The 13,956-nt window shown below is 46.1% G+C and overlaps 1 protein-coding gene across 1 annotated transcript in view; it reads left to right on the top strand.

Annotated features, from left to right (window-relative positions):
• Positions 1–13,900, top strand: part of LOC121111713 — a 20,544-nt gene extending 6,644 nt beyond the window's left edge. Inside the window, exon 2 of the mRNA XM_040707172.2 lies at positions 13,567–13,900. The gene's annotated coding sequence lies outside the window, so the exon portion shown is untranslated. The remainder of the gene's footprint in view (positions 1–13,566) is intronic.
• The last annotated feature ends 56 nt before the right edge of the window (positions 13,901–13,956 follow it).

The following is a 13,956-nucleotide window of genomic DNA, read 5'->3' as shown; positions in this document are numbered from 1 at the left end:
GGTTCTGATGTGAAGTATGAACTCTCACCTGATAACAGTGCACACCTGGTGCTGGTGCCTTTGTTGTGCTGAGCACCTCCTAAATACATATAAAAGCAGTCCGTGGACAACGAATTCTAAAACAAATACAAAGGGCAGAGAGAAGCATCAATTTAACACACTTCTGTTTTTTTCATGATATACAGATTCCCAGATACAAGTAACCAAATCAGCTGTTGGGGCATGCTTTGGTAATTACACACCTTTTTATTTCTACCAGCAAAGCGTAGCTGGTTTCTTGAAAGCATAATCTCCTTGTAGTCTTGGTAATCTAAGGGGAAAATGAGAGAATCGCAATGATTTGCTTAGGTCAGTCCCCAGCTGACACGCAACAGAGCAAGATGATGACAAATCCACAGATTTATATGAAAAGAACAGATGGTCAGTAATGGTAGGTTTCACCCACATAGACAAACTGTGCTATATACCTACAAGAAATGCATCAGATATCATAACTAGGGGAAAAAGGAAAAAAAAGAGCGTGAAAAAGAATAATGATGCATATGGATTTTGTAGTGCCTAAGGCTGAACACAGAAATCAGAGATTCTGAGAAACCACACCATTGCAAAAGGGAGGCATTTTCAACGTATACAACGTTGTACAACGTTACGTCAGTGAATAAGGCTATTTTTTATAACATGAAAAAGGCTAAAAAGAACACACGCTGTTGGAGGTTTTTCTTAATGCTATAGCAAGTTTTAAAAGACAGGTAGAAAAAGGGCACTGTAGGAAAGAATCACCTATTTAGCACCAGCTCTTGAATCCTTTCGTAGGACCTTGGACGACTATGGATGGCACAGCTGAAAAACAACCTGCAAATTGGTTAATTCCATTAGCAGATTGCACCAACATAGGTATCAATTTACATTTGTATATCACATCCACACAGGTGATGGGAGGGGAGGGAGGAGCTGCGGGGGGGCAGTCCGTAGAACTGCACAGCTGGGCTGGGTTGTCATCAGCAGTAGCAGAATAAAGGCATTGTGTGTAGCAGATCTTGTTTGTAAGCACAGACCATGTGAGTTGGGCCTCTTTTTTGTTCTGCTGTCAAAAGAAAAAAGAGTCAGAGCAGTTCTAAACACTACCTGAATTTTGACAGTGAAACAAGAAATAAACTTTGTGAAGTTAGCAGGAGGTGTACTGCACAGGAAAGTGTGAGTAGGGACCGTAGGGTTGGTTTAATGGAATGTTTGGAGGCATCATAATATATAAATGATAGACTGAGGATGCAGGTGGATCTCATGGTTCAAGGACATCTAATGAGATTACAGGTAGCATAGCAGCATTTTTAAATGGAAAAAAAAAATCTGTATGAGAGCCATAAAGAAAAAAAGTTCAGCTAGAGAGCCAGCTTACTCCAGGCAACTGTTTGAATTAACTTCTCTCTTTAAGTGGGTGTGGGGGTACCCAGGTATGAGCCATTAAAGAACCTCAGTGTTTCCCAGTGCCCTGCACTCTGAGGCCAATGGGCACGCAGGAAGAAGCCTATTTGGAGCTGTACAGCTGTGTTTTGGGAATAAATGTTCCCCTGATTGTACACAGGACCTACAGCAACCCTGTACCCTAAAGCACCAACACACAGGCAGCTGGGAAAGGGAGCCACTTTAGGGTCAAAGAACTAACTTTCTGTTACTAGCACCTGTAAATGAATATCCAAATGAGAGTTATGGAAATCATGGCAGGCTCATTAGTTTCCTTTCATAGTTCTTCAGAAAGAAAAAAGGAAGACATAAGCTGCCCAGAGCAATCAAAGGAGGGAATTTAGGATGCAGTCTCTGGAATCAGTCATTGCCTGGGAAGAGGGGAGGATTTCATGCTGCCCTGTTTTCACGCTGACTTTGATTATGAAACTGTGTGGGTTCACACTTGGTATGCAGCTGTAGTTGCTGTGTCTTAGGATAAGCCAATTAGTCCAAAAGAGTGAATAAAGAGGTATCACCTTCAATATGTGGTGCTGCCACTGCTTTCCAAAATATCCTCCTGTGGGCACCGAGGCAATGTTTCCATTCATCCACCAGGAAAAATGCAGCCTTTACCCATCTGCCTGTGCCTCTGTGTATATAACTGGGTAATTTAATAAACGCTGCTGGGTGTTGATTTACGTCATCGTATCTCTATATAAGCACATCTCTGTGAGCATGCTGTCGGTTGTCTGTGAATGCTCATTGTTCGTATTCTGCGTGTGTATGTCTGTGTGCCTGAATGTGGTTTTGTTTAAATTTTTTCCCTAGAAAAAAAACAAGGAGTCAGACATTTCATGAGGTTGTTAGTGAAAGCCAAGGAAAGGAAGGAGGAAGACAGTGAAGGATAATTTACAGAGAAAAAGGGGTAGACTTGGGTACAGTTAATCATCTGCCTTAGTGTTCAGCAGAGAAGAAGGGGGAGTTCATTCCAGACATTAAAATGTCTCAGGGGAGGATCATATAGATCATGGTAGATGAGAGATAGGAAGAGTAAATTACCTAAGGGCTGACAAAGCAATGGAGCCAGATGTCATCTGATCCCACAGCAAGAATAAAAGCAGGGAGAGAGAACCTTCCCAAAGTACACCCAGGGTTTTCCCTTGGAAACTGTGGATAGAGATAGGAAAAATTACTTCTAACTCCTATTAGCGAGGCAGATCTCAAGGCAGATCTCTGGAAAACTGGATTCGTTTTGAACCCCTAACCTGGTTCCAGCTGTAATTCTGGCTCATAGGGGAAAGGTATTATTCTGAGTCAGAATGCAGAACAAAAGAACATTAAATCGAAATAAGCGCAGTTTCCCAACATGCCAGCATCCCTTGAAAAATAAGCCTCAATAATGGCCCAGGAACACTTTCAGAACATAAGTCTCCTCCAACCAACAGCAAAAGGGCTCCTACGGATTTTCCAGCTCCAGTGCCCAGATCACATTGCACATACAGCTCGTTTTCCTGCACTTAAACAATCGTGGGCCTGACTCACCGCCCCTTTGCTGTGGTGCTGGGCCAACTCAGCTGCAGCAAAAACAGCCGACCTCGGTGGCACCTCACCAGAGTAAACATGGGGCAGCAGCAGTGACCCGGCCCTGTGTGCAAGACGGTGACATTCTCCATTTCAAAGAAGAAAAATGCAATTCCTATTTCAAAAAGTGCTGTACATCTTAAGATTGTATGAAACTGAAGTGTCTTGATGTATCAGGAAAAAAAAAAAAAAGAAAAAGACTACAGGTTTTTTTTTGGCACAGGTGGCCAAGTGTTCAAAGGACAGCAGTCCTGTTCACACCCAGCCTGTCCTGGCCTTTGTGAGCCAAATACCGTGAATGCAAAAAACGTTTGTACACAAAGAGCTGGGTATGTTACCTATGTCCTCTGTGACATTTTGGCTGTGATTCAGCAGCACAGTACCTGGGAAGTACCTGGGACCTGCTGTAAATCCCCTGTTTGCAGACGGACCAACTCCTGCCCGGTGCAACTCTTCCCCATTGTGCTATTAGACACAAAGAACATCAGCTCGGACTGTTACATACGTTTCCTAGAGGAAGCAAAAGAAACAGAGGACATTGGGTCTGATATCCCCATGTAACATACTTCAGATGAAAGCTGCCTAATGACAATACTTCCTGCAATAAAATAGTACCCTTCTTCTCATAGAGAAGAGCTCGTCTGAGAATTTAAGACAGCTGGACACTCAGTAGCTTTCCTACAGAAATTCTCACTGAATTCGTAAACTTTGGATGATCCTTTTCAGGAAGCTTCCCCCACATTCCCAGCTAGGTTTCCCCTGATTAACATTCTCCAAGCAACTTCCCATTGTGGCAGACCACCAGCAGCACCCCCTACATATTTCCCCAGCTGCCACCTATCTGTCCAGCACCGTGGTAACCCTGTTGACAGACCCCGGCAGGGCTAGGACCTATCTGCCCATAAAACCCACCCCACCATTCCCCCGCACTCGGCGCATTACGATGCGATGTGTCAGCCAGGGCTATTGTTTTTAACAGGAAGCAAGTTTGGCCGCCCCTGTAATTTAGATTGTGGGCAATAAGCAGGGGTGTGGCGTGCAAAGCAAACAGCACAGGATCGACAGCTCTTTTCACCAGCCCTCAGGATCCCGTCCCATGATGGAAAGGGCTTCTGCTGGTGAGCACAGCCAGGAGCCAGCACCTCAGCGTCCTTTGGGTTTCCAACTGGAGAGCAAAGATAACAGCACAGACCCACTCCGACAGACCAGTGGAGGCTGCACATCTTGAAATGAGATTATGAGAGAAAATTAAGAACAGTCTTCTCCTTTCAATAGGTCTTTAAAAACAATAACCAGGCTTTACTGTAAATTCATTTATTTACTCTCAGCATGCCAATTCCCAAGCTGATATCTCCTCTGTGTACCAGGGATATATATAGAGCTAAACGTGGCAAGAACACAGACAGATTTTATTTATTTTGTGTAAGGACAGCACCGTGCGGAATATTTTTTTCCAGGAAGAAGTCACATCAGAGAGCTTGTTAAAGACACAAGATAAATAAAGTCCAAATTATATTTAGCTGATAGGAGGTGACAAACAGTAGTCAGGTTGACCATTACCTTGCTGGAAGTCAGTCAGAAACCACTCAGAGCACAAAACTACAGAAAGCACAAGAGAAAGCATGCATTCAAGATGAGTCTTGGCTTTGCTCAAGTGGACAGCATTTAGTTGTTTCGTGCCAGCGTTTTTTAATACAAGCTCTGAATGAAAGCAGAGGTATCCCCAATCAGGTCCTGCCTGTGCGGTGCAGAGATCACCTAAACAACCTGACCTGGATATCCGCACAGCCATCGTGCCCCATGCAGCAGCTGCAGGGCAGGTGGGATGGAGCGCTGCTGAGGGAGGAAACTTGATGGTGAGTTTCCTTTAGAAACCAAAGCCTGTGACAAAACCAGCCTGCACGTCAGAGCAGTGGTGTCAATGCAGCAGTGTGCATTAGCCCAGGAGCTAACTCAAAGCAAGGATGAGGTTGCCACAAGCGCTGAGATCCCTGCATCCAGACAGTCCTTTCATCTGTGAGACGTTACGTGCAGGACTGAGAGCCGCACTGATGCCCTAGATCCATCCAGTAATCAAACACATTTTAATTCACACACAAGGCAGAAGTGCCTCCTCTCACCACTCTCCCAGCCCTCCTCACAGCTCCCTTCTAGGTCATCCCTCCCCACAGGGCGATTTAGTGCTGAGTGGGATCATCATTTTTTCCTGGCACCACAGCTAATCCACCCAGCCTGCCTGTAAGAGCAGGGATAGCTGCTTCAGAGGGAACAAGTGTGTGTGAGGGGGAGGATTTTTAACCTACTCTTGCCTCGTTCTGTGTAAGAAAGCCCCCAAAACTCTCACTTTGGCAGCTGATAAAATTGCTTCTTTTGTTCAGAAGTAGAGCAGAAGGGACAACTAACCAGAATGACTGGAATGCAACTTCGTAGAGTTATTAAAATCTACAAGCATTTGCAGCCACTTATGTGCACTCCATCAAATGAACATATAATTACCAAATTATTCCTCTGCTTCTTGGTAGTTGGGGTTATTAAGTGAAAGCAAAAAATTATATTGCTTACCTGAGATAAAAGAGCTTGTGGAAAGCAGCCTGCCTTACATTAGACTTTGCTATGCTAACAGCATTATCTGCTGTCAGAGATCCTTCTCTAAGCAACTGAGCACCGTGAAGTGCTTGAGGAGACACCACCTTTGCCTGGAGATAGATTCTGGGCGAGATTTTGGAAGAAAGGTTTCCATACAAGTAGTGTGATCACCACTGGAATGCTGGTTCCCTGCTAGATAAGCACACAGTTTTTGTGATCCTGGGCTTTCTTACAAAAGAATAGTGACCTGCAAAACCCCAGCAATATATCTCAAAGTGGTGGGGCAACACCACTTACATAACAATAACGAGCCATTGAGAAATAGAAGGATCAAGCTCCTGTACGCCTCCTCAGTGCAGACCTGCAAATACACCAGAATAATTTGCATTCCACAGCCTGCCTTGCAGAATCCACAGATACAAATCAGGCTTGGCATGGTAGGGTAACTGAGCAGCAGAACAATGGACCAGCTGGGAAGCAAGTACTTATCCCAATTCGAGTGGGCAAGTTGCTTTGGGCAAGACAGTTACTGGGGATTGCCTGCACACGGAGGTTAGTGCAAATAAACTGAGGTTTGAATGCACAGAGGGTAAATCCACTCAAATGCAGTGTAAACGGTGGATTTGGAGGTATGGCTTTGCTGAGCCATTTTAAGGGAATTAAAAAAAAAAAGGGAGAAAAGAATAACATAGGGGCCAGGAGAGACAGGAACGAAGTTGGCCCCAGCCAGATGCCCACAGAACTTAAAGTTCTGGTGAGACTTCCCTGTCCCTGCACCCATCAGACATATGACCTGGTGTGCTAATACTGAAAGAGCATCAGAGGAAGTACGATTTGGCAAAGTGTGCAAGCAGAAGGCAGCCTGATGAGCTTGGTCCATGGTACACGACCAAGGCCACGCTTGTTTGCAACTCTGCTGCCTTCCCAAGAACATCTGGTCCTGGCTGAGCTTTGGTCAGCACCACTTACCAATACTGCCTACCAGAAACTGTGGGAGCCGGGCCACTTCTGCCAGCAGCCACACAGAGATTGGTTCTGCCACATCAGCATTATGGCTCTGTCCAGAACGGAGTCACCCTGACCCCAGCTGCTTGGAAACCCAACAGCTACTGGGTGGGAAGTCATGTGGGAGGGATTTCAGAGTGTCAGCCTGAGCCCAGCAAACTCTGGGAGCACCAGGGCTTGTCGGTGGGCTGCCCTTGGTCAATACTCCAGGACTGGTGCATAGTAGGATGGGGCAACTCCAAGCCCCAGCACCAAACTCATCAACCAAAATGGCATTCAGGCATGGCTTATCTCACATGGTGAGAGGAAGTTTACATACAATTTGCATAATATTTGGGTGAAAAGTCTCAGAAGAGATTCTGACAGAGGAGATTCTGGTGTCCTTTGTCACCAGTTAGCCTTTTGAAAGCAGATTCAAGTGTGTGAATCTCCTGAAGTGGCTCCTCTTAAGTTTGTATGGGAAGGGATGCAGCCTTCCTCTCAGCAGAAGTACAGGGCTGTACAGCCAAGGATCCTCTCCTGCAGAACACTGCACAACACTTCTGTTGAGGAGCAGAAGAACATTCATATAACCAGAAGAGCAAAAGGAGGGACCAGGGCTAAAGGTACTGGAGCAGTTTTGCCTTGTTCATACTTCCTCCTTCCAGCAGCCTCACTGTGCACTGAGGCATTAAAGGCGAGATCTGTTTGCATCATGCTGAGCCATGTGGCCAAAGAAGGTACCTGGCTGCCCCTGCAGCTAGGGAAGAGTTTCTGAGCAGGAGTAGAGTACAAGTTATGCTCATCTCACTGAAGAAGTCAGCTGACAGCTTCTGTATATAAGAAGCTCTAAAGAGAGTCCTTCCAATCCACCTGCGTGGACAGCCTTTCCTCCTTTCCCTGCCCTACACTCCACCACAGGGCTCTGCTCCTCAAACGACTCTTTACCACACAAACCGCTAAGGAGGAGGAGAGTCTCAGTCAAGAGGATTAGCGCCTCAGATCAAGCAGCCTGCAGTGTGGCAGTTTGTCCTGTCTAAAAGCAGGGAATAAGAGAGACACGTCCTCCAAGGCATGAACTGACTTTGAAGTCAGGAGGACGGGTGACAACCTTCAGTGATCATCTGGCACCTCAAAGGATCTGTCTCTATCCTGCAAGTCACTCACTGCAGACAAGAGCAAGGACCAGAGCTCAGGCCACCAGTGACATTTGCTCAAAATGGAGAAGATTTAAACTACCATAATTTCAAGTTTCTAGGCATTCTGTAGAAAAAAAAAAATGGTAAAGGTCTGAGGCCCATAGTATAAATAGAAACAGATCATATTTATGGGATAGGATGCAATATTTTCAGGTAATATTTGTGAATTTGTTGACACATGATTTTTTGGTGCCACTCATGATTTATTAAGACTGCAGTGCAGAAACATTAAATCTGTTTTCTGCTTTGGACAAATCACTTAATCATTCTGATTCATGGCACCCAGAGCTAAACTTATCACCCAAGCGAGCTTTGCTTTGCCAATCAGGATGGTGCCAGGAAAGTGCAAATACCAAATATTATAGGCATTGGTAGCTGGTGTAGCAATAAGGATTATCTTGATTATTGTGTACCTCCAAGAGAGAGCAGAAACTTGTTTTGACTTGCAAATGGAATAAACCTGTCATGACTGTGATAGGAGTCACCCGGGCTGGCAAGAAGTAAGGGTTTTTTTTTTCAGATCTCTTTAATAAACTGGTACAGCGGGAGCGTGGTGGTAAAGCCTATGGGAAATTCTGCTGATAAGACACTCCCCTTTGTTCTCTAAATTTTCAGATGTCCCGATCTTTACTGATTTTGAGTGCCATTCCAGGTCCACACAACACTTTCTTGCCTAGCAGCCCACTGCATTCACAGGGGCCTTTGCAAGTCAGACCAAAAGTTCTGCAAATACAAAACCTAACTATAGCCTCGGGTATTTGCTGGGCTGGAACCTTTCTTTGCTTTGCAAATTTAACGCTACTTCCACATGTCAAACCCAGGGTCAGACCCAAGAGCAATGCTTGCATTGTGTGCTGGAAACAGAATGTGAGCTTTTAGGGAAGAGTCCTTCCTTCCACACTTCTCTAGAAAGCAGCACAGGGGTACAGATGCCTGCAGCTGAGATGATGGCAGCTCTCTCAGTTAAACTACACTATTCTGATGCTCCTCAACTCAGATGATTGAATTCAATTCAATCACAGAGAAAGGACATCTATTTCCTTAACCACAAATCCAGATCGTATCCACAGAACTGAATGTCTCAGAGAAATCCCACAAGATGATGTTGTCTCAACACACTGCTAATGGTAGTAAAAAAATATATATGTATATGGAAAAAGCAAAGACTTCAGCTCAAATCACAAAACATTCAGGATAACGTTATACCTTCCTTTTCAAACTCAAAGCTAAAGTAGGCAACAGTTGTGTTACCCCCAGACTGTTCACAGCAGCTAATAAGGTAAGAAAACATTAATCTTTAGGGTTTTTATAACATTTTCATACAACAAAGTGCAAATCCAAAGAGCCTCTCTCATCTCAAAGCAAGATCCAGTGCCATTGCAATGACATCAGCTCCACTGAACAGGTTAGCTTAAGGGGGAAAAAAAGAGAGTCCGGAAAGATCTGGGTAAAGTGGGTAAAGAGAAATGTAATGATTTCCTTCTATGTCAATCACCAGACCAATATCTGCAGGATGTAAAGCACCATTCTTTATCATTTCTGCAAGGATAGGAAAGTTGTCCGAACCAAATTTCCCACTGCGTGACACCGCATGTCTGAATGGAGACAGATCACACATTGCTGCACTCAGAGCCTCCTGTCTGACTTATGAGAAGTATTAAGATGGCATAACTGTTACCAAACCAAGCTGCAGTGAGTACAGCAACCAGCAGCAATTGTTTAACCTCAGCCAATGCCCCGTACCTGCAGGGTTCGTGTCAGTCCGTTTCTCCTCAGCCCTTTCCTCATCTCATTTCTTCACATGTAGGTTACACAATTATTCAGCTGCAAACCAGTTTTGTTTTCATTTTAGCTTACACAACTTTCTTGTTCTCTTTAAACAAGAAAACAAGGTAGTAGCGTTGTTTTATTTTTTAATAACTTGCATTGGAATATTAATCATAAGCCAGAAAATTCCAGGGAACTGTTACAAAAGTGAGAAAGTTCGGTGACTGTGCATCAAAGGGAAGCAGGATTTGCTTACTCTGTCACTTCATACGTGTGATTCACAAACCGCTTTATGAAAAGAAGAACGATTTAGGAATCACTCAAGTCCTGACATAAAACCAAACTAATAGTAACTACCCCATTTCCATGAAAACAGGCTGGTCTCCAAAGCTTCTGCTGAGACCAGACAGCGTTGTGCTTGCAGTTTTCCTTTCCTCTGAGAAGCAGGTAGAACCAGGAATGTTCTGTGCCTCATGGCAAGCTCTAAGATGTGGTACGAGACTTTCAGATGAGGGAATTTTACATTTCTCCCTGAATATTTCACACTACAACAGCAAGGAGACCAGCACAGGCATAGCTGAAACAAAGAGATGGACTGAGAGGCATAAAATGGATTCTGCACCATTATTCAGTAGGATGAGGAACTGAAAGGGCAATTAAACCAATGAGAAAGAAGATTCAACAGCAGTCCAGTGAGACTTGCACTAAGAGAACAGCCCCGCCTGGTGTCCAGGCCCTTTGCCTATTGAAGGGATCCTCCAACACAAGTGTATTACTAGCAAGAGATGAAGGCCAGTGACGCTCCAGGACGTGCTCACAAGCAGCAGCACAGCCCTCCCTGTCCCTGAGAGGTCACCGCATGAAGGAAAACCAAAGGTGAAGCCAAGCTGGGTGCTGACAGCAGGCCACGGGGTCATCCTTCCATTTCATTGCACAGGCCACCATCAGCGCATGCTCATGTCATAGAACCATTAAGGTTGGAAAACACCACTGTGTTCACCAAACCCAACCATCAACCCACCCCCACCTGCCCACATCCCTCGGTGCCACATCCCCACAGCTCTTTAGCACCTCCAGGGGCGGTGACTCCACGATCTTCCTGGGCAACTGTGCCGCTGCATCACCACTCTCCCAAGGAAATTTTTGTTAACAACCAACCTGATCCTCCCCTAAACAAAAGGGGGATGCTGTAGAATGGCTGGAGGTGGGATGGGAGGAGGACTTGCAGCTGATGAAGGCTGCAGACTGCAGGAGATGAGACTGGATTTCTCCCCCATGGAGGGGGGCAGCAGTGCTCAGCACAAGGCAACCTGGTAGGCAGGCAGCATTTAGTATTTCAAAGCCTGTCTTCCTTTTGTGACTCCTACCCAGACCTGATGTATTTATAACATCAGCAAAACCCCTCCTGCCCAGGTGCCAGTAAATTACACTGCGTGTTAAAGGCTTTCCTACTCCCGAGGCAGGATTAGGGCTGGTGAGAGCAACACAGGCAGTGGGAAATGTCAGGGCCCCGCTGCTGGGAGATGAGCCCCGAGCTGGGCCACATGTCCCTGCATGCAGGTAGAAAGGGAGCCAAGCACAGCCACCTGCACACAGCTGCTGCTCTCCCGGGTGCCAAAGCTCAAACACAGGGACAGAGCCCCACAGGACAGGGCACACCCAGCAGTAGTGAGGGGAGCACACCCAGCCCTGCTCTGGTCAAGTAACCAAGCCACAGAGCAGCTCTAAATCATGGCTGCCTGGTGCGCTGCTCGCGGCAGAGGCAGCAGGGTGGGGTGGAGGGCTGCGAGGAGGACAGTCTGTTTCTCTCTCTGAGACAGAAAACATCAAAGTTGCCCTAAAAAATGAAAAGCTTCTGGACAGACACTCAGCGTGTTAAAAAAAAAAAAAGAGATCAGTTTCAAAGCAGCCTTTCCGAAGGTCTTTCCTGAACACAAAAGGGATAAAGACACATTATATGCAATGGAAAAACACTGCATGCCTGGCATTTAGCATTTTTCACCTGTGACCCAAGACTAATGTCTATTTAACTCCCTGATTTAATCCGACAACATGTCTCAGGAAGAAAAAACCTTTCAGAGTTTGGAAAGAGTTGGAAAAAACTAAAGCCATGCTCAACACTTCCCCTTCCCTGGAGAGATAGGAATGCTGCTTGCCCTTTTCCTGACGATAAGCATATCCTGGTGGTTAAAAATACATTTGCTCTTACCGTAAATCCTCCATCAGCCAACTCCTTCAGCCCAGCCCACGGTGTTGGGGTTCACAATTCCTTGGAGGCCACGTGACAGAGCCCAGCTTGCACAAGTCCAAACACACTGGAGAAAAAGCAAAAATAATAGGTCTGATCCAGTGGCCATTGCCTCCACCTGGAGCAGCAGTCACAATCTGTCAGCAACACTCATTCCAAGCTACCTGCTCCCTTCCCTGTGGAATCTGCATTAGTCTTGACTGATTTCACAGCAGCTTCCAGACAAAAGGTAAAGGATATAAATTCTAAACAGCAATTAATTCTTCAGTTAGTTTGACGGTTTCCAGTGGTCATCATGCCAAAGGGCTGAATAAGAAACACGGCTTAGCAAGAAGCGGGGCTCCTTGCTTGATCTGAGTTGCTTGAGAACAGGAGGCAGTTACCTGCTCTGCAAAACACTGCGCTGCCAGCTGGGTGCTCTTCCTCCCCACATCACCTCTCTCTTCTTCACCTGGAAACCTCGGCCTGGTGGAAGCCTGCTCTGACACCTGGGCTCTGTGAAGGACACAGATGGCACCTCTTAGTTACACGGAGCTCAGCTCTGCAAACCCAAGGCTGCTTCCCTCCCTGGTGTCCCCCCAGCAGCTCAGACTGCAGCAGCTCTCGCTGGCTGTGCCACATCTCCTAGCACACTCCTGCCAGGAGAAAGCCAGGAAGACGCAGCTTTCTCAGGTCAGGGTAAAAGCTCCTTTCTGCCAGCTATTCTCAACCAACCATGGGCAACAGACCTTTCCTGAGGGATTACATCACAAAGTCCCAGGTCCTGTTGTGGTGTGTTTTGTAGGTGAGGAAGTACAGAGAGGCCTCATTCCCCTGCACTGGCAACTTCAGCTAAATATTTGGAGAATATTTTGATAGAGGAAGTTCTTCTGGATTTGTTTTGTGTTATTTTAGGAAGAAAGTTCAGGGGGATAAAGAGAAATTTCATCTCATATTTGCACTGTGCACAGAAATTAAAGGAAACCAAGCAGCAGCCTTCTTTCCTCAGATAGCATTCCAGGCCGTGGAATCCAAGTTCACCCTCCTCTGTTTCCAGGAATAAGTAAGACAGAGGAGATGTGGCAGGGCCCATCTACGCAGCCATAACCATGGGAACACCAGCAAAAGTAGTAAACCAACACCAGCTTCCCTATCAAGTTTGCAGTGGAGGCCTTGGGCTCTCTGCACCAACGTGGCTGGCAGTTCAGGTCCTGTCCTTCACTTTGGTATGGCTCTTGAACTAAACAGAAGGAGGTTCCCACACAGCAAACATATCTACCTTTCCTTCCTATCCTCCACCATCACCTTTTAGTGTGTAGAGCACCCATTTTTGCAGTGTTTTGGAGCCAAGGAACTGCCTTGCCACTCCTCTCCACTCAGCCAGCCCCACACTTTGTGTATCCCATTCTGTATCCTACCTACCTCACGTTTGGCCTTACCTCAATGTCCCTTCACTTAAGAAAAAGCAGGTGGAGCTCTTGGTAAGGTCATGGATTTTCCTGAAGATGAATGTTACTGCGATGCTGAGTTCACTGCTCCTATCGTGCTCCCACTCGTAGCCACCACAGCTGCGCCCCTCTTACTCAGCCCAAAGCCTTTGCTCTGGCTCTGCTCTTCCAGGAAGCCTCTTGGCATCTCAAAGCCCAGCTCTGTGTTTGATGGGGTTACATACACACGCTGATGGCTGCTGAGTATCTGGCAGCCCTGGAATAATGAGCGCTCTGTACCTGTCCTTGGGAGCTGTTCTGCTTCAAATATTTTCCTCCTCTGTTTTCAAAGGTCTCATGAAAGCAGCAGTGCTTGAAGAAGGCTAACGAAGGCGACTGCAGGGGAGGATGAAGACCTTCAAGCAATCGTCCAAGCTTTTACAGGTGAGCAGAAGCCTCTGCCCTTGGGCATTCCCTCTGGAACGGCCATCAGGACCCACAGCCACCAGCACTCATTGCCCGCACAGAGCCGAGAGGGACCGCTCCCACCTCTCACTTCATTTCCTTCGCCTTTCCTCCTCCATTTCTTTCCTGTGGGTTTTCCTCTTTGATTAAATTTCTGGTATGTAGGTACGCTTAATAATAAAACAGATAACTCACGGGAGATGGATGATATTTATAAAACCTACTGCATTTCTTTCATTCTTCCTAAGACCTTGAGAGACAATCCTGAACTACGTTT

This window comes from Gallus gallus, chromosome 11 (genome assembly GCF_016699485.2).
Source record: "Gallus gallus isolate bGalGal1 chromosome 11, bGalGal1.mat.broiler.GRCg7b, whole genome shotgun sequence".
Taxonomy (NCBI): Eukaryota; Metazoa; Chordata; class Aves; order Galliformes; family Phasianidae; genus Gallus; species Gallus gallus.
This window is presented reverse-complemented; position numbering and strand designations above follow the sequence as displayed.